Source organism: Heterodontus francisci, chromosome 35 (assembly GCF_036365525.1).
Source record: "Heterodontus francisci isolate sHetFra1 chromosome 35, sHetFra1.hap1, whole genome shotgun sequence".
In the NCBI taxonomy this organism is placed as follows: domain Eukaryota; kingdom Metazoa; phylum Chordata; class Chondrichthyes; order Heterodontiformes; family Heterodontidae; genus Heterodontus; species Heterodontus francisci.
Window position 1 is genome coordinate 25,745,881 of NC_090405.1, and position 20,893 is coordinate 25,766,773.

Genomic DNA, 20,893 nt, shown 5'->3' on the forward strand with positions numbered 1-20,893 from the left:
GTATTCTCTCACAGTCTGTTTGATGATCAATGTTACATCTCACTCTCTGTTCTGGTGAAGATCAGAAGCAGTGATATCTGTTTACACCACCCGACAAGTCGACCTGAGGCTGTGCCTCGCTGATCATGTGGAGTTAAAGCAATTCTTCCAGTCAGTTCGTTCAGTTGTCATTTCATGAGAAATTCGGTCATCATGACTTCGTCAGTGACCTAATGGTTCAGGTGTCTGAGTGATGTTAATCATGATGTGATGAAATGATTGTATGTTCCAGTCTTTCCGTGGTGGGTTTTCACACTGAGTAGAAACGTGTTGGACATGGTCTGGAAATGTTTCACACCGCTCCATTCCCAACTTCATTTACTGACAGAAGATATATTTCCATTATGACACAGCTGGCTGCACAGCCAGAAGCTGTGCTGAATGTGACAGCTATGTCTATGCAGCAGGCAAGGTGGCCGAGAGGTTAAGGCGATGGACTGCTAATCCATTGTGCTCTGCATACGTGGGTTCGAATCCCATCCTTGTTGCTAGTTTATGAACTGTTCGGTGTATTGTTTATGTGCAAAGTCAGCCTCGAAACCTGTTCTTGTCAATGTCCAGACAGTGATTCCAGAATTAGTTATACTTTATTAAAATTGAGACAGACAATTGGAATTCTTCACCCAAACTGCACTGGAATGAAGATCAAATAGGGATCACGAAACGGAGCAGGATTTTTCCTCCCCTCGTTCCTTCCATCATTACTTTCTCTGGATTTGCACCAAGTGAAAGACAAATGGGAAAAGCAAATGGCGAGGGAGCAGATGCAGAAAATTATCCTTTGGCAAGAAATTTATTTTCAAATCTTCTTGATAGATTAAGTGAGTGAGCAATGCTTTGGCAGATGGAGTTTAAAATGAGGGGTCATCTACTACCTACGATAGATCAGAGTGTTTTTTTGTAAGAGGTGAGATGTTCGAAACGGCGGAGGAGCAGAGACCCGAATACTGAATTAATAAAAGCTAGTGGACTGGTAGAAAATAATGTGAAAAGTGAACAGAATCTGAAGATTGGAACTGATGTTGCAGTGATATAAAGCTCTGTGCTCCTGAAGTAAATGTCCAAGCCCAGATTGTGGGGAATCTGTGGAGAGTGATTTGGTTTTCATTCATTCTTGGGTGTGAGTATCGCTGATGAGGCTAGCATTTATTACCCATTCCTATTGCCGTTGAGAAGGTGGTGGAGAGCTGCCTTCTTGAACTGATGCAGTCCATATGGTGCAGGAACACCCACAGTGCTATTGGGGAGGGAGTTCCAGGATTGTGACCCAACAACAGTGAAGAAATGGTTAAATTGTTCCAAGTCAGGATGGTGAGTGACTTGGAGGGGAACCTGCAGGTAGTGAGTTCCCATGCATCTGCTGCCCTTGTCCTTCGAGGTGGTCGTGGTCACGAGTTTGGAAGGTGCTGTTGAAGGATACTTGGCGAGTTGCTGCAGTGCATATGGAGATGGTACACACTGCAGCCACTGTTTACTGGTTGTGGAGGGATTGAATGTTTAAGGTGGCGGGTGAGGTGCCGATCAAGTGCGCTGCTTTGTCCTGGATGGTGTTGAGCTTCTTGAGTGTTGTTGAGTGGGATGTATTCCATCACACTCCTGACTTGTGCCTTGTAGATGGTGGACAGGATTTGGGGTGTCAGGAGGTGAGATACTTGCTGCAGAATTCGTAATCTCTGACCTGCGCTTATAGCCACAGCATAGATGTGACTGGTCTAGTTACGTTTCTGGTCAAGATGTTGATGGTGGGGGACTTAACGATGATAATGCTTCTGAACATCAAAAGGTAGATTTTTTTTCTCTCTCATTGGAGATGTTCACTGCTTGGCACTTGTGTGGCCAGAAGGTTGCTTGTCACTTATCAGCTCAAGCCTGAATGTTGTTCAGGTCTTGCTGCTTGCATGCACAGACTGCTTCAGTATTTGAAGAGTTGTGAGTCATCATCTAACATTCCCACTTCTGACTTATGTTGAAGAGAAAGTCGTCAATGAAACAGCTGGGATGTTTGGGTCTAGGACACTACCCTGAGAAACTCTTGAGGCAATGTCTTGGGCTGAGATGATTGGCCTCCATGAACCACAACATCTTGTTTTGGGCGAGGTATGACTTCAACAAGTGGAGAGTTTTCCCCCTGATTCCCATTGACTTCAATTTTGCTGGGGATCCTTGATGCCACACTCACTCAAGGGTAATCACTCTCACCTCTCCTCTGGAATTCCACTCTTTCGTCTCTGCTTGGACCAAGCTGCAATGAGATCATACGAACATAAGATCAGAAGAACTAATAGCAGGAGTAGGCCATTTGGCCCCTCGAGCTTGCTCCGCCATTCAATAGGATCATGGCTGACCTGATCATGACCTCAACCCCACTTTCTTGCCTGCCCACATAACCCTTGGCTCTCTTGTAGATAAAAATCTTGAAGACATTCAATGACCCAGCCTCCACTGCTCTCTGCGGTAAAGAATTCCAAAGATTAATGACCCTCTGAGAGAAGAAATTCCTTCTTAAATGAAAAACCCCTTAATCTGAAACTGTGTCCCCTAGTTCTAGATTCCACCACGAGGGGAAACATCCTCTCAGCATCTACCCTGTCAAGCCCCCTCAGAATCCTATATGTCTCAATACGTTCTCCTTTCATTTTTCTCAACTCCAATGAGTATCGGTCCATCCTGCTCAGCTTTCCTCATAAGACAACACCTTCATCACAGGAATCAATCCAATGAACCTTCTCTCAACTGCCTCCAATGCAAGTATATCCCTCCTTAAATAAAGAGACAAAAACTGTACACAGTACTCCAGGTGTGGTTTCACCAGCACCATGTACATTTGTAGCAAGACTTCTCTACTTTTATGCTCCATCCCCCTTGCAATAAAGGGTAACATTCCATTTGCCTTCCTAATTATTTGCTGTACCTGCATGGTAACTTTTTGTGATTCATGTACGAGGACACCCAGATCCTTCTACACCGCAGCATTCTGTAATCTCTCACAATTTAAATAATATTTTCCTTTTCTATTCTTCCTGCCAAAGTGGATAACCTCACATTTTCCCACATTCTACTCTATCTGCCAAATTATTTCCTGGAGCTGAGAGACCCTGGCAGAACCTAAACTGAGCATCGATGATCAGATTATTGCTACATGTGAGGTGCTTGATAGCACTGTTGGTGACATCTTCCATCACTTTGCTGATGATTGATAGTAGACTGATGGGGCGGCAATTGGTCAGATTGGATTTGTCCTGCATTTTTTTTATGGAGAGGGCACACTTGGACAATTTTCCACATTGTCAAGTAGATGCCTGTGTTGCAGCTCTACTGGAACAGCTTGGCTGAGGGTGCAGCTAGTTCTGGAGCACAAGTCTTCAGTACTAGAGCCGGGATGTTGTTCGGGCCCATAGTCTTTGCTGTATCGAGTGCCTTCAGCTGTTACTTGCTATCATGTGGAGTGAAGCAAATTGGCTGAAAACTGGAAGCTGTGATGCTGGGGACCTCAAGAGGCCGAGATGAATCATCCACTGAGCAATTTCTGACTGAAGATGGTTTCAAATGCCCCAGCTTCACCTTTTGCACTGACGTGCTCGGCTCCACCAACATTGAGGATCGGAATGTTTTTGGGCCCTCCTCATCTGGTTCGTTATTTAATTGTCCACCACCATTCATGACTGGATACCTAGTTTCTCAGGGCAGTGTCCGAGGCCCAACCATCCTCAGCTGTTTCATTGATGGCTTTCTCTTCAACATAAGTCAGAAGTGGGAATGTTCGCTGATGATTCACAACTCCTCAGATACTGAAGCCGCCTGGGCTTGCAAGCAGCAAGACCTGAACAACATGCAGGCTTGAGCTGATAAGTGACAAGCAACATTCCTTGATCGGATCCTGAGGGAGATATCCGTGTGTGGAGCGGCGGGATGTATGGAGAGTGATTCTGAAGAGGGTGTCTGAGCCTCGAGGGAAGAATCTGTGGAGAGTGGTCCTCAAAGGATGTCCGTGTCTGGAGATTTAGGATCTCTGAAGAGGGTCTCCGAGCCCATAGTGCTGGGATGTATGGAGAGTGATCCTGAAGTGGGTGTCCGAGCCTGGAGTGGCGGGATCTGTGGAGAGTGATCCTGAAGTGGGTGTCCGAGCCTGGAGTGGCAGGATCTGTGGAGAGTGATCCTGATGAGTGTGTGTAAACCTGGAATGGAAGCTTTCTGTGGAGGTACAGGAAGAGGCCATTCATTCCCAGTATTCTATAAAGATTTAGCATAACTTATATGTTTTTACTCTATGCCTCTATTAATAAAGCCAAGTGTCCTGTTTGCTCTTAGTTACCTTTTCAATCCTTCTAACATTGGTGTACATTGTCTCTCTGCTCCTGCACCCAGTTTAGAATTGTAACATTTCATTTATATGAGGCTGTGCCTCTCTGATCATGTGGAATTAAAGCAATTCTTCCAGTCAGTTAGTTCAGTTGTCATTTCATGAGAAATTCGGTCATCATGACTTCGTCAGTGACCTCATGGTTCAGGTGTCTGAGTGATGTTAATCATGATGTGATGATATGATTGTATGTTCCAGTCTTTCCGTGGTGGATTTTCACACTGAGTAGAAACGTGTTGGACATGGTCTGGAAATGTTTCACACCACTCCATTCCCAACAGGCCATGACCTGATGTGATGGAAATTTCATTTACTTACAGAAGCTGCATTTCCATCATTGCACATCTGGCTGCACAGCCAGGATCTGTACTGTCCAAACAGCTGACAAGGTGTTCGAGAGGTTAAGACGGTGGCGTGCTCATGCATTTTGCTTTGCAAGTGTGGGTTCGGATCCCAATTTTGTCGTTAGTTTATGAAGTGTCTAGTACATTGTTGTGGAGGAGCTTTTGTGGAAAGTTGGCCTGGAAACATGTTCTTGTCAATATCTCGCTGGTGATTCCAGAATTGTTTACACTTTATTAAAATTGAGACAGACAATCGGAATTCTTCACCCAAATTGGACTGGAATGAAGATCAAATAGGGATCACGAAAAGGAGCAAGATTTTTCCCTCCCTCCTTCCTTCCATCTTTACTTTCTCTGGATTTACACCAAATGAAATACTAATGGGAAAAGCAAATGGCGAGGGAGCAGAAGCAGAACATTATCCTTTGGTAAGAAATTTATTTTCAAATCTTCTTGATAGCTTCAGTGAGTGAGCAATGCTTTGGCAGATGGAGTTTAAAATGTGGGGTCATCTAGTACCTACGAAAGATAGATCAGAGTGTTTTTTATAAGGGGTGAGATGTTAGAAACTGGAGAAGCAGAGACCCGAGTGCTGAATCACGAAAAGCTAGTGGACTGGTAGAAAATAATGTGAAAGGCTAATGGAATCTGAAGATTGGAACTCATGTTGTAGTTATATAAAGCTCTGTGCTCCTGAAGTAAATGTCCAAGCCTGGATTGTGGGGAATCTGTGGAGAATGATTTGTTTTTTATTCATTCTTGGGTGTGAGTATCGCTGGCAAGGCTGGCATTTATTGCCCATCCCTAATTGCCCTTGAGAATGTGGTGGGGAGCTGCCTTCTTGAACTGCTGCAGTCAATGTGGTGTAGGAACACCCACAGTGCTATTGTGGAGGGAGTTCCAGGATTTTGACCCAGCAACAGTGAAGAAATGGTGATATAGTTCCATGTCATGATGGTGAGTGACTTGGAGGTGAACCTGCAGGTGGTGGTGTTCCCATGCATCTGCTGCCCTTGTCCTTCGAGGTGGTAGTGATCACGGGTTTGGATGGTGCTGTCGAACGTTACTTAGTGAGTTACTGCAGTGCATCTTGTAGGTGGTACACACTGCTGCCACTGTGCTCTGGTGGTGGAGGGAGTGAATGTTTAAAGTGGTGGGTGAGGTACCGATGAAGAGGACTGCTTTGTCCTGGGTGGTATTGAGCTCTTTATGTGTTGTTGGAGCTGCAGCTATCCAGAAAAGTGGAGAGTATTCCATCACACTCCTGACTTGTGCCTTGTAGATAATGGACAGGCTTTGGCATGTCAGGAGGTGAGATACTTGCTGCAGAATTCCCAATTTCTGACCTACGCTAAAAGCCGCAGCATAGATGTGACTGGTCCAGTTTAGTTTCTGGTCAATGGTAACCCCCAAGATGTTGATGGTGAGGGATTCAGTGATGATAATGCTGCTGAGTATTAAAAGGTAGATGGTTTGATTCTCTCTCATTGGAGATGTTCACTGCGTGGCACTTTTGTAGCAACCAAGTCGCTTATCACTTATCAGCTCAAGCCTGAATGTTGTTCAGGTCTCGCTGCTTGCGGACATGGACTGCTTCAGTATCTGAGGAGTTGTGAATCATCACCTAACATTCCCACTTCTGACTTAAGTTGAGGGGAAACTCATTAATAAAACAGCTGAGGATGGTTGAGCCTAGGACACTACCCTGAGAAACTCCTGAGGCAATGTCCTGGGCTGAGATGATCGGCCTCCACCAACCATAATCATCTTGCTTTGTGCTAGGTATGACCCCAACAAGTGGACAGTTTCCCCCTGATTCCCATTGATTTCAATTTTGCTAGGGATCCTTGATGCCACACTCACTCAAGGGTAATTACTCTTACCTCTCCTCTGGAATTCCACTCTTTTGTCTCTATTTGGAACAAGCTGCAATGAGATCATAAGAACAGAAATAGTAGCAGGAGGAGGCCATTTGGCCCCTCGAGCCTTCTCCGCCATTCAATAGGATCATGGCTGATCTGATCATGGCATCAACCCCACTTTCTTGCCTGCCCCCCATAACCCTTGACTTCCTTGTAGATAAAAATCCAAAGATGAACAACTGTCTGAGAGAAGAAATTCCACCTCATTTCCTTCTGAAATGGAAAATCCCTAATTCTGAAACTGTGTCCCCTAGTTCTAGATTCCACCACGAGGGGAAACATCCTCTCAGCATCTACCCTGTCAAGACCCTTCAGAATCTTATATGTCTCAATACGATCACCTCTCATGTTTCTAAACTCCAATCTGTATAGGTCCAAACTGCTCAATCCTCCTCAAAAGACAACCCCTTCATCACAGGAATAAATCCAGTGAACCTTCTCTGAACTTTTTTTTTAATTTCCAACATATACTTTATTCGTTAAAAAAACTGTAAAAAGATACATTACAAAACAGTTCAAAAACAGCACCAAGTCAACAATACAAAGATTGCAAAGGAGATCAGTTTCCTACAGTACAGGAGTGAATTGCCTCACAACCCTTCCATTTCATTTTACCTGCCATGTACTTTTTGCAGCAAACAAATATTTTCTGGAATAAAAACAAGAAATACTGGAACCACTCAGCAGGTCTGGCAGCATCTGTGGAAAGAGAAGCAGAGTTAACATTTTGGGTCAGTGACCCTTCTTCGGAACTGACAAATATTAAAAATGTCACAGGTTATAAGCAAGTGAGGTGGGGGTGGGGCAAGAGATAACAAAGGAGAAGGTGCAGGTTGGACAAGGCCACATAGCTGACCAAAAGGTTATGGAGCAAAGGCAAACAATATGTTAATGGTGTGTTGAAAGACAAAGCATTAGTACAGAATAGGTGTTAACGGACTGAATATTGAACAGCAGCAAGTGCAAACCTGAAAAAAAACAGTGGGTAAGCAAACTGAATAAACTAAGATGAAATGAAATAAATGCAATATAAAAGGTTGTAAAAAATGTAAAAAAGCAAAAAAGAAGAAAAAAGAAAAAACAACTAAAAATGAAAGTAAAATGGGGGGCTGTCATGCTCTGAAATTATTGAACTCAATGTTCAGTCCGGCAGGCTGTAGTGTGCCTAATCGGTAGATGAGATGCTGCTCCTCGAGCTTGCGTTGACGTTCACTGGCACACTGCAGCAATCCCAGGACAGAGATGTGAGCATGAGAGCAGGGGGGAGTGTTGAAATGGCAAGAAACCGGAAGCTCAGGGTCCTGCTTGCGGACCGAGCGGAGGTGTTCCGCAAAACGGTCACCCAGTCTGCGCTTGGTCTCCCCAATATAGAGGAGACCACATTGTGAGCAGCGAATACAGTATGCGACATCAAAAGAAGTACAAGTAAATCGCTGCTTCACCTGAAAGGAGTATTTGGGGCCTGGGATAGTGAGGAGAGAGGAGGTAAATGGGCAGGTATTACACCTCCTGCGATTGCAGGGGAAGGTGCCATGGGATGGGGACGAGGTGGTGGGGGTAATGGAGGAGTGGACCAGGTTGTCGCGGAGGGAACGATCCTTTCGGAATGCTGACAGGGGAAGATGCGTTTGGTAGTGGCATCACGCTGGAGGTGGCGGAAATGGCAGAGGATGATCCTTTGGATATGGAGGCTGATGGGGTGGAAAGTGAGGACAAGGGGAACCCTGTCACCGTTCTGGGAGGGAGGGGAAGGGTTGAGGGCAGAGGTACGGGAAATGGGCCGGACACGGTTGCGGGCCCTGTCAACAACAGTGGGGGGGATTCCTCGGTTGAGGAAAAAGGAGGTCATACCAGAAGCACCGTCATGGAAGGTAGCATCATCAGAGCAGATGCGTCGAAGACGGAGAAACTGGGAGAATGGAATGGAGCCCTTACAGGAGGTAGTGTGTGAAGAAGTGTAAAGTCGAGGTAGCTGTGGGAATCGGTGGGCTTATAATGGATATTAGTAGACAACCTATCCCCAGAGATGGAGACAGAGAAGTCGAGGAAGGGAAGGGAAGTGTCAGAGATGGACCATGCAAGGGTGAGAGAAGAGTGGAAATTGGAAGCAAAGTTGATAAAGTTTTCCAGTTCGGGGCGGGAGCAGGAAACGGCACCGATACAGTCATCAATGTATCCGAAAAAGACTTGGGGGAGGGGGCCTGAGTAGGACTGGAACAAAGAATGCTCGACATATCCCACAAAAAGACAGGCATAACTAGGACCCATGCGGGTACCCATAGCGACACCTTTTACTTGAAGGAAGTGCGTGGAGTTGAAGGAGAAGTTGTTCAATGTGAGAACAAGTTCAGCCAGGCGGAGGAGGGTGGTGGTGGATGGGGACTGGTTGGGCCTCTGTTCCAGGAAGAAGCGGAGAGCCCTCAAACCATCCTGGTGGGGGACGGAGGTGCAGAGCGATTGGACGTCCATAGTAAAGAGGAGGCGGTTGGGACCAGGAAACTGGAAATTGTCAAAATGACGTAAGGCGTCAGAAGAGTCACGGATGTAGGTGGGAAGAGACTGGACCAGCGGAGAAAAGATAGAGTCAAGATAGGAAGAAGTAAGTCCAGTGGGGCAGGAGCAGGCTGACACAATGGGTCTGCCGGGACATTCCCGTTTGTGGATTTTGGTTAGGAGGTAGAAGCGGGCTGTCCGGGGTTGCGGGACTATGAGGTTGGAAGCTGTAGAAGGAAGATCTCCAGAGGAGATGAGGTCAGTGACAGTCCTTTGGACGGTGGCTTGATTTTCGCCGATGGGGTCATGGTCCAGAGGGAGGTAGGAAGAAGTGTCTGTGAGTTGGCGCTGAGCCTCTGCAAGGTAGAGGTCGGTACGCCATACAACAACAGCACCACCCTTGTCTGCAGGTTTGATGACCATGTCGGGGTTAGACCTGTGAGAACAGAGTGCCTCAAGATCAGAGGGGGACAGGTGAGAGTGAGTGAGGGGGGCAGAGAAATTGAGATGACAAATGTCCAGCCGACAGTTTTCAATGAAGAGATCAAGAGCGGGTAAGTGGCCAGGGGGAGGGGTCCAGGTAGAGGGAGAATGCTGGAGGTGGGTGAATGGTTCTGCTGGTCGGGAGGAGGACTCCTGGTCAAAGAAGTGAGCCTGGAGGCGGAGAAATATTTTCTGGATACAGCCCGAGGGGATTTCCATGGATCCAGTCCCTCACTTCACCTTGGTGGGGGTACCTTACACAGTGGTCTTCCCCAGTGAGCCTTTGCAGTGGCTGCCCCAAGCTGTAGTGCGTCCCTCAGCACGTAGTCTTGGACCTTGGAATGTGCCAGTCAGCAACATTAGGTCGTGGACAACTCTTTGCGCTGGAAGACCAGCAAGTTTCGGGCAGACCAAAGGGCGTCTTTCACCGAATTGATAGTCCTCCAGCAGCAGTTGATGTTTATCTCGGTGTGCATCCCTGAGAGCAGCCTGTCGAGCACAGACTCCTGTTTTACACAGCTGATTGGGATGAACCGCAATAAAAACCACTGCATCTTTTTCTACACCTGCTTTGCAAAGACAGACAGGGCAGTCCTCTCTCCTCTGTCTTGTTTGTTTGCTGTATTGAACCATTTGCTGAGTCTATTAGGAAGGATGCAAGCATAAGGGGGGGGGTTACAATCCGAGGCAGTGGAGTCACTCAGGTTAAAACTTCCCTGTACCTGGATGACGTCGCCGTCTTTTGCTCGGATCCGCTGTCCGTTCGCAGACTGATCAGCATCTGCGACCAGTTCCAACTCACCTCGGTAGCCAAAGTTAACCACGGCAAGTGCGAGTCCATGTTCTTTGGGAACTGGGCTGACTGATCCTTTGTCCCCTTCACCGTCAGATCAGACTACCTGAAGGTGCTGGGGATATGGTTCGGAAGGGCCGGGGCATGCACCAAAACCTGGAAGTAGCGAGTAGCCAGGATACACCATAAGCTGAGCATGTGGGAGCAGCGATCTCTCTCCATTGTGGGGAAGAACCTGGTCATCAGGTGTGAGGCGCTCACGTTGCTGTGTGTGGTGCAGGTGTGGCCCATACGCCACTCCTGCGCTGTGGCGATCACCCGAGCCATTTTCCGCTTCATATGGGGTTCCAAAATGGACCAGGTCTGGAGGGACACGATGTTCAAACCCCTGGATAAGGGCGGGAAAAATGTACCCAACGTCGCCCTCATCCTGATGACTACCTTCGTGTGCGGCTGCATCAAGCTGTGCGCAGATTCCCAGTACACAATCTCCAAGTGTCACTACGTGCTGAGGTTCTATCTGTCCCCAGCGTTGTGAAGGATGGGCCTGGTCACATTGCCGCGGAATGCTCCATCCAGTTGGACCGTGCCGTACCACCTATCCTTCGTGGGAAAGTTTCTGTGGAAAAACATCTTTGACCACCAATCCTTCAGGTAGTGGTCTGCACGGAATGTCCTCAAGGCCCTACAGGAAAAGGAGATGGTGGATCCAGTCGGATGGTTCCCCGAGCAAACTGCCAAAGTCATTTGGCGGAATGCCTCATCACCAGAACTTTCACACAAGGACCAAGATGAAACTTGGCTGGTGGTGAGAAGAGCCCTCCCCATCAGATCCTTCCTACACGCCCGAAGTCTCACCCCCTCCGCACAATGCCCTCGAGGTGGCTGTGGTGGGGAAGAGACAGTTGCCCACCTCTTTCTCTGAATTGCCTCCAATGCAAGTATATCCCTCCTTAAATAAGGAGACCAAAACTGTACACAGTACTCCAGGTGTGGTTTCACCAACACCCTGTACATTTGTAGCAAGACTTCTCTCCTTTTATACTTCATTCCCCTTTGTAATAAAGGGTAACATTCCATTTGCCTTCCTAATTATTTGCTCTACCTGCATGCTAACTTTTTGTGATTCATGTACGAAGACACCCAGATCCTTCTATACCGCAGCATTCTGTAGTCTCTCGCAATTTAAATAATATTTAATTTATCTGTTCTTACTACCAAAGTGAATAACCTCACATTTTCCCACATTATACTCCAGCTTCCAAATGTTTGCCTGGATCCGAGAGGCCCTGGCGGAATCTAAACTGAGCATCGATGAGCAGATTATTGCTAAATGCGTGGTGATTGATAGCACTGTTGATGACATCTTCCATCACTTTGCTGATGATTGATAGTAGACTGATGGGGCGGTAATTGGTCAGATTGGATTTGTCCTGCTTTTTTTTTATGGACAGGACACACCTGGGCAATTTTCCACATTGTCGAGTAGCTGTTTGTGTTGTAGCTCAAAAAAAAATTATCTTAATAAATTATCGGCTGTAAGCACGTTTGTCATCGGGTTGAATAATTTCTGTGTGAGGAATGTTCCAGCATCATAAACCAGGGGAACGTGCTGACTGAGCTGTGTCTTCATCTCTTCTGGGCAGTCGGACAGTTCACCCTTCATTCTGCTCTGATTTACTTTCCCAAAGCGGATCGACAGATTCTCACATCTGGAGACTGGGTTTTCTTGTTAGGTTCCTTTTGATTTTTCTTGCTCCTGAATGATAATATATGCCAACCTTGGATCAACCTTGCGTTGTGTCCCAGTCTTGGTTAAGAGCGACACATAACGGCACCAACACTCTGAAACAAACAACACAGTCACACTTTCCTCCAGTGAGATTAATGTTGAGGCGGTTTCCATGTCGAATGCAATTGTGAACAAATTTCTCACGAAGAAATTGTGGGTGATTTGAGCATTTGCACTGAATTTCTGTGCAAGGAGGGACAGTTTCAAACAGCCATTCCGAAATCACTTCCTTCACAAAGACAAAGACAGTGCTGTCTTAACGTGTCACTCAACTTCACAAACAAATTTGAACTCGAAATTCAGGAGAAGACAGAGTGGTGAATGATTGATAGTGTAATCTTTGGATGAGAAAAGATACTTAACATACAAAATCCAACATTTGAGCTGGCGTGTAAGATTGTTCTTTCCATGGAGATGTTCACTGGAACACTGGAACAGGCCCAAGACAGAAATGTTGACATGAGAGCAGGGGGGAGTGTTGAAACGGCAAGGAAACAGAAGCTCGGGGTCATGCTTTCGGACTGAGCAGAGGTGTTCGACATAATCTGCGTTTGGTCTCCCCAATTTGGAGGAGACTGCAATGTGAGCAGCGAATACAGTACACTAAATTGAAAGAAGTACAAGTAAATCGCTGCTTCACCTGAAAGGAGTGTTTGGGCTTTAAATAATGAGCAGAGAGGAGGGAAAAGGGCAGGTATTATATCTCCTGCGATTGCATGAGAAGGTGCCTTGGGAAGGGGACGCGGTGTCAGGGATAATGGAGGAATGGACCAAGGTGTCGTGGAGGGAACGATCCCTTCGGAATGCTGACAGGGGAGGGGAAGATGAGGTAGGTGGTGGCATCACGCTGGAGGTGGTGGAAATGGTGGAAGATGATCCTTTGGATGTGGAGGCAGGTGGGGTGGAAAGTGAGGACAAGGGGAACCCTGTCGCAGTTCTGGGAGGGAGGGGAAGGGGGAAGGCAGAAGTTGAGGGTCCTGTCAACTACACTGGGATGGGGGCAAGGGGGGGTGGGGGTTGAAATCTGGTGATGTTGTTGAATTTAATTTCAAACACTTCTTGAACTCTCTGCCGATGAAGACTGAAAAAGGGAAGAACAACCACACAACAAGGGTCTCAAATCCAAGACCCTGAGATTAAAAGTCTCATACTCTACCAACTGAGCTAACAAGGCCTGATACAGTACTTCTACTCTGATACAGTAAATCCACTTACAGAAGCCCCAAAGTGTGAGAAATTCCTCTCACTCATCAATAATAAAACTGAAATCTTTTTACCTTCCAAATGCTGCCATCTATTTTGTCAGTATTTATTTCTCTCTCCTTTTTATTTAGTTCATGCATTTCTTCAGAATTTTTTTTTTCATTTATATCTGAGGGAAGAAATGAACAGATCTGGCAGCTCAAAACTGGGCATCCATGAGGCACTGTGGGCCATCAGCAGCAGCAGAATTGTATTTAAACACAATATGTTACCTCCTGGCCTGGCATATCCCTCACTCTACCATTACCATCAAGCCAAGGGAGCAATAATGGTTCAATGAAGTGTGCAGGAGGGCATGTCAGGAGCAGCACCAAGCAGACCTACAAATGAGGTGTCAACCTGGTGAAGCGACAACACAGAATTACTTGCATGTCATATAGCGGAAGCAGCATGCAATAGACAGAGCTAAGCAATCTCACAATTAACAGATCAGATCAAAGCTCTGCAGTCCTGCCACATCCAGTCTTGAATGGTGGTGGATAATTAAACAATTAACAGGAGTCACAGAGAGTCATATAGTCACACAGCATAGAACCAGGCCCTTCGGCCCACCGCGTCCATGCCGACCATAATACCTATCTATACTAATCCGACCTGCCTGCATTAATTCCATATCCCTCCATGCCTTGCTCATTCAAGTACCTGTGCAGATGCCTCTTAAATGTGACTACTGTTCCTGCCTCCACCAGGCAGCTCATTCCAGATACCCACTATTCTTTCTGTGAAAAATTTACCCCTTTGACCCCCTTTAAACCTCCTCCCTCTTAACTTAAATCTATGCCCTCTAGTTTTAGTCACCCCTACCGTGGGAAACAGACTCTGGCTATCTACACTATCTATGCCTCTCATAAAGTGTGACGTAGGAGTGAAGAACGAGTGGCCAAGAGGAGGGAAGTGGCACGGCCTAGAGCTAATGGCTGGAGTGGGGGTTGGGGGGCTGGGAGCGAGTGGCAGGAGAGCTGGGTGACGCGAGCGGGGAACAATCATCCAGGGGAGCAGCGAGGTGGAGAGCGAGCAGTTGAGGAGAAGAAGCGTCAAGGCCGAGGGGGGAGAGCTCCAACCTCAAAGTCTCCCATTCAGCCGCTTCCTTCAGCTGAGTGAGAGGCTGGATACCCGATGACGCTTTAGCGTGAATGTGCGAAGATGGACCATGGGCGGATATGCGATGATGTTGGTGCTGAGCCATGACATCATCCTGTGCATGTGCCACTTAATCCTGGCAAGATGTAGCTGTGCCTATGTGCAGCTTGGCGCTCTCCGATGATGTCAGCGGGACGCTCCGTTGACAGGAATCACATTGTGTCAGCAGTGCCCACATCCCATGAAAGAATAAAAAAGAGATTTGCCACAATGGTAGCAGGGTGAGGGATTTCAGTTATGTGGAGAGATTGGAGAAGCTGGGGTTGTTCTCCTTGCAGCAGAGAAAATTCAGAAAAGATTTGACACATTTGTTCAAAATCATGGAGGTTTGCAATACTTTAAATAAGGAGAAACTGTTTCCAGTGGTAAAAGGGTCAATAAGCAGAGGACACAGATATCAGGTGATTGGCAAAAGAACCAGAGGTGACATGAAGAACCATTTTTTACACAGTAATGTGTTGTGATAAAGAAAGAAAAGACTTGCATTTATATAGCACCTTTCCTGACCACTGGACATATCAAAGCACTTTGTAGACAATGAAATACTTTTGAAGTGTAATCACTGTTGTAATGTCAGAAATGCAGCAGCTAATACCCACAAACAGCAATGTGATAATGACCAACTGATCTGATTGAGGGACAAATATTGATCACAACACCAGGGAGAATTGCTCTTCACTTGTTTGAAATTGCAGCATGGGATCTTTTACATTCACCCAAACATGCAGACCAGGTCTTGGTTTAACATCACACCTGAAAGGCAGCACCTTCAACACCCTCAGTGCTGTACTGGAGTGTCAGCTGTGAAATCTGAACCCAGAACCTTGTGATTTCGAGGTGAGTGTGACCAACTGAGCCACAGCTTTTACCTGAGTCTCAATCCTTCTACCAACAGTTTCTCTCTATCGGGTCTGTCACGACCCCTCATGATTGTGAACACCTCTATCAAATCTCCTCTCTAAGGAGAACAACCCCAGCTTCTCCAATCTATCCACATAACTGAAATGCTAACCACACGTTGCAGAAAGGAATTTTTCCTCATGTTCCTTCTGGTTTTGTGAGTCACTTTAAATCTGTAACCTTCGGTTATTGACCGTTCAGGAGTTAGAAACAGTTCCTCAGTATTTACTCCACCTCAAACCTTCAAGGAAACTCTGTAAAGTAACTGAAAATCAAGTTGTCAGAAGTGGGATTTAAACACATGCCTCCAGTGAAAGCTGCAACCTGAACAGAGAAGCTGAAACCGCTCAGTCACCTCAACTGTTCAGACCTTTTTGACCTCGTCATCACTTCTGTACTTTGAAAGGTTCACTCAGTTCAGGAACTTGTTCAATGTGACTGGAATGCTCAGTGATTGGGATATTAACTCCCCCTTGTTTTCCTGAGCTTGTTCTCGGTGTATGGGGATGTTTGTCCTGGGCCGTGGAATCTTGCATCCCTGTAATGGACATTAACCCACTGATTGAATCTGTATTCACTGCTTTCCGCTGGTGCTGGGTAATTGCAGAGTGTGGGGCTGGAATGTTGCTGCTTGTCCCGGCCTCACTCACTCTGGGAAAGAGTGAATAATTGATGCATCTGTTTCTGTATCTGAAATGTGACTTCGATCTGCTGTTATTAACCGAGGCAGCACTGCAGAAGGATACGTTAATAATCTCTCACTAATCAACTGCAAACAGTCAGAATGTGTAACTTTGAGCAGCGCTTTCTGCACCGTCACGGCTGGAAAATTGAGGCAGGGAGAGACACTGTCAGTATCTGAGTGTTTCCAGCACTGTACAGAGAAAGAGCCAATATACCGGGGCTGAGACACAGTGCATCTTTTCACATTTAATCACAATAATATCCACAGTCAGGAGCTGAAAATGATGAAAAACCGAATAGCAAGAGCAAAAATAAGAAAACTAAGTAATTCTAGATTAGCTGATGAGCTTTCTCTGTGTTACCTGGTAGTCTACTGTTTTATATTAAATGCTCTCTCCACTGTGGCCAGGGAATGATTTCTTCTCAAGGGCTGAATATTAACAAAACTTCTTGGAATTTAAAATCTTTCAAAATTAAATCCATGGAGCTAATGGGGAAAAGTCAAATAACTGCATCAATTAATGGAGAGCTGGTTGGTGATGACGTGGATGTGTCTGCAGTGTGCAGGACCAGACTGTTTCTATAGATTCACAATGAATGTTCCACCCTTTATTTATAACAGTAAAACTGATAGTGGACAATGGCTATTCTGGTTGCAGCAACCTGAAGCTTTAACTCATTAACACCCTACTTTAGGGGAATCGAGAAAGCACAACACCCAGCTCTGTCAGTTAGTGTGCTTGTTTGTTAACCCACAATTTGTTGGTTCAAGCACTTAAAAGGATGAGGCTTTATTAACTTAAACTCTTCTACATCTGCTGTATTACTCTTGCTATTGATTCTTCAAAGATAAGGTTAATCAAGACTTTCTTTGTGAAATCCATGCTGACTGTGCTTTATTATATTTTCATTTTCATATGTATTTTCTACTTTTGGGGATTATTGTCTTTTTTATTGATTTTATTTTTATTTATTGCATTTATTGCCCATCCCTAATTCCCTCGAGAAGGTGGTGGTGAGCTGCCTTCTTGAACCACTGCAGTCGATGTGGTGCTGTTAGGAAGGGAGTTCCAGGATTTTGACCCAGCCACAGTGAAGGAACGGTGATATAGTTTCAATTCCAGGATGGTGTGTGGCTCAGAGGGGAAATTGCAGGTGGTGGTGTTCCCATGCATCTGCTGCCCTTGTCCTTCTAGGTGATAGAAGTCACGGGTTTGGAAGGTGCTGTGTAAGGAGGCTTGCTGCGTTGCTGCAGTGCATCTTGTGGATGGTGCACGCTGTGTGTTGGTGATAGAGAGAGTGAATATAGTGAATGAGGCGCCAATCAAGTGGGCTGCTTTGTCCTGGATGACGTTGAGCTTCTTAAGTGTTGTTGGAGCTGCACCTATCCAGGCAATGGAGAGTATTGCATCACACTCCTGACTTGTGCCTTGTAGATAGGGGACAGGCTTTGGGGAGTCAGGAGGTGAGTTACTTGCCGCAGGATTCCTAGTGTCTGACCTGCTCTTGTAGCCATGATATTTATATGGCTACTGCAATTCAGTTTCTGGTCAATGGTAACCCCCAGGATGTTGATCGTGGGGGATTCAGCAATCGTAATGCTGTCGAATGTCAAGGGGAGAGGGTTAGATTCTCTCTTGTTTCAGAAGGTCATTGCCTGGGACTTGCGTGACTCGAATGTGAAATATCCTTCTTGTAGGGTATTGTATTGTACTGTACAGTGACTACACTTGGAAAGTCCTTCATTGGCTGTAAAAGGCTTTAGAAAGTCCTGTGGTCGTGAAATGCATGTGTTGCTTTTTCCATTGTTATCAATGTCATTTTGATCAAAAGATAGGTTTCGTGAGCACAAAGTTTAAATCAATGTTGATTCAAATAATGTAAAAGCATCTATATTCTTGCACTGTACTTAATAATCACCATCTTCCTATCCTGACAGAGTACAATGTTTTTGACCCTGAAATTGATTCCACAATCTCAGTCCCTCAGACAATTTCAGCCCAGTTCTGATGAAAGATCACAGATCTGAAATGTTAACTCTGTTTCTCTCTCCACAGATGCTGTCAGACCTGCTGAGTATTTCCAGCATTTTCAAGAGTCTCGATTTAATGAATAGGAAACTTGTTTCAGATCAGATTGGGAGACAGTGTGAAACCACTCCATCGTACTCATGTCTGAGATTCTGAGGACAGTTGGCTGTTAGTGGAAGACATCATTAATTAAATGTACCTAGCAACAGCTCAGACCAATTATTATTTTACAAGGTGGTGTAATGGCCATCCAGGGGTTAAAAGTAGGGATCTTGTAAGGTTTCAGTGTGCAGGAACACGAGAAGATCTCAGGGGTAAAGGCTCAGATCATCGACCAAGTTCTCCACCTGATGAGGGATCTAGACTGGACAAAGAGGACCGTGACACTCTGAGACCAAGCTCGACCAGTCCACACACCTGCTAGAGCTGTAAAGTTATATTCCCCAAGTTTGTTCAAGATAATTTTACTTCCAATTATTAAGTACTATTTTACTCTCAATAAAAGTTCTGGACTTATTAATCAAGTATCCTGTTGCTTTAATTGGTTAAAGTCAGCCCAAAGAGATTGTCCACAATAGACTTTCCAGAACTGAAAGATAAGTCTGCAAGGATTGCTAATTTTACAGCCCTGTTTAAAAAGAGAGATAAACCCAGGAACTACAGACCAGATCGTCTAATGTCAGTGGTGGGGAAACTTTTAGAGACAATTATCCAGGAGAAAATTAACTGGCACTTGGTCGAACATGGGCTAATAAATGACAGCCAGTACAGATTGGTTAACAGAAGATTGTGTATGAATTAATTAATGAATTAATTTCTTTGATGAAGTTTCACAGAGAGTTGACCAGGGTGGTGAGGTTGATGGTGTGTGTCTGCACTTCAAAATTGTGTTTGAAAAAGTACCATAAAATAGACTTGTTAACAAAATTTGAGCAGATGGGATTAAGGAGGCAGTGGCAGCGTGGATACAAAATTGGCTGAGAGACAGAAAGCATAAAGTAGGGTGATTCAGAATGGAGGGACTAATACAGTAATGTCACTGTTGTTGCAGTGTGTGCAGTGTCTGACCCTGAGCTGTCCAAGGGAGGGGGCTGTTTGTGATGTTCCTGTGGGGTGTATTATCATCAGGGTATCTCTCTGAGCTGTCACAGGGATGGGACAGTGTGTGATATCCTTGTGCATGTCATGCAGGCCCACTGGCGTGTGGTTCCATCCTGATGCCAAAGAACAGAGCCCCATCTATGGGCAAAAAGTCTCACTTCCCTGTGGGTGTCTTGAGAGAGAAGAAGGCTTAGGGAGTAAACCTGGACAGTAAATCCGGAGTGGAGTCCCGTAGGCGGTTACCTGTTACTTATCAGGTAGTTTTCCAGCAACTCCTACAGCAGAGCTGGTACCAAACAGTACTGTTTTTTTCCTTTCCTTTGGACAATACTAGCAATGCTGAGAGGGGGTCCTGATGCTCAGTGTCTCCATACTATTTGCCCAGGCCTGTGCCCTGGAGAGGACACTCCAGCTTCGTGGTTAAACATTAGCAAAACATGGGAAGAAACAGTTACCGATTATAAGCTCTCACTCAATTGGTGTAGAGTATGAGCACCAGGGGTTACTTTTGACAGTGGGAGAGATCATCGCGTCTCATTGGAGAACTACCACCTACTCCAAGCTGTGCAGCCCCCAGTCAGTTAGGTGCTGTCCTGCCACGACCAACTTGCTTCAATGGGTGCTTGCAGCTTAGAGAGATATCTCTCAACTGGCGGATTGATAATCTATGCACCAGGCAAGACAAACTCAACAAAGAAGACACCAGTCCTTCGCATCACAAGCTGGAATGTAAGGACCATGTGTCCTGGCTTTACCGACAACCTTCTGCAGGTTGATGACACACACAAGACAGCTGTGATTGACAAGGAACTCACAAGGCTCAATGTGGACATTGCTGTGCTGCAAGAAACTAGACTCATTCAAAGTGGATCCCTCAAAGAGAAACACTACACCTTCTTCAGGCAGGGGAAAGCCCAAGAGGCAATCGTGAGCATGGAGTGGGTCTCACAGTAAAAAACACGCTACTTGCAATGAGTGAACCCCCCACAGTGGGCTCAGAGAGACTTCTTACCCTTCACTTGTCAACAAGCGCGGGCCCAGTTAATCTCATGTGCATCTATGTCCCGACACTCACCTCCACCCCAGATGTCAAGGATCAATTCTATGAGACACTTGACACTGCCATCAGTAGAATTCCCAGCACCGAGGGACTGTATCTTCTCGGGGATTTCAACGCAAGCTTGGGTACTGACTACAGCTTGGCCAATGAGCATAGGGCACCAGGGGATTAGCAAGATGAACAAAAATGGACAGAGGTTTCTGGAGCTATGCTGTCACCGTGGACTCTGTGTGATGAACAGCTACTTCCAGGTCAAGCTGTGCCACAAGGTGTCCTGGAGACGTCCGAGATCACGCCACTGGCACCAGCTAGACCTTATCATCACCAGACGTACCACCCTCAGCAGTATCCTCATCACACGCAGCTATCACAGCGCTGACTGTGACACTGACCACTCCCTGGTGTGTAACAAGGTCAGGCTTCAGCCAAGGAAGCTTCATCCATCCAAGAAGAAAGGTCGTTCTCGGATCAACACTAGCCGAACCACTG

At 45.9% G+C, this 20,893-nt stretch overlaps 1 non-coding gene across 1 annotated transcript; it reads left to right on the top strand.

The window, feature by feature from the left end:
* Nucleotides 1–445: 445 nt before the first annotated feature.
* On the top strand, nt 446–527 carry trnas-gcu (transfer RNA serine (anticodon GCU)). Its single transcript has one exon. It is a non-coding gene; the product is annotated as a tRNA-Ser (tRNA).
* The last annotated feature ends 20,366 nt before the right edge of the window (nt 528–20,893 follow it).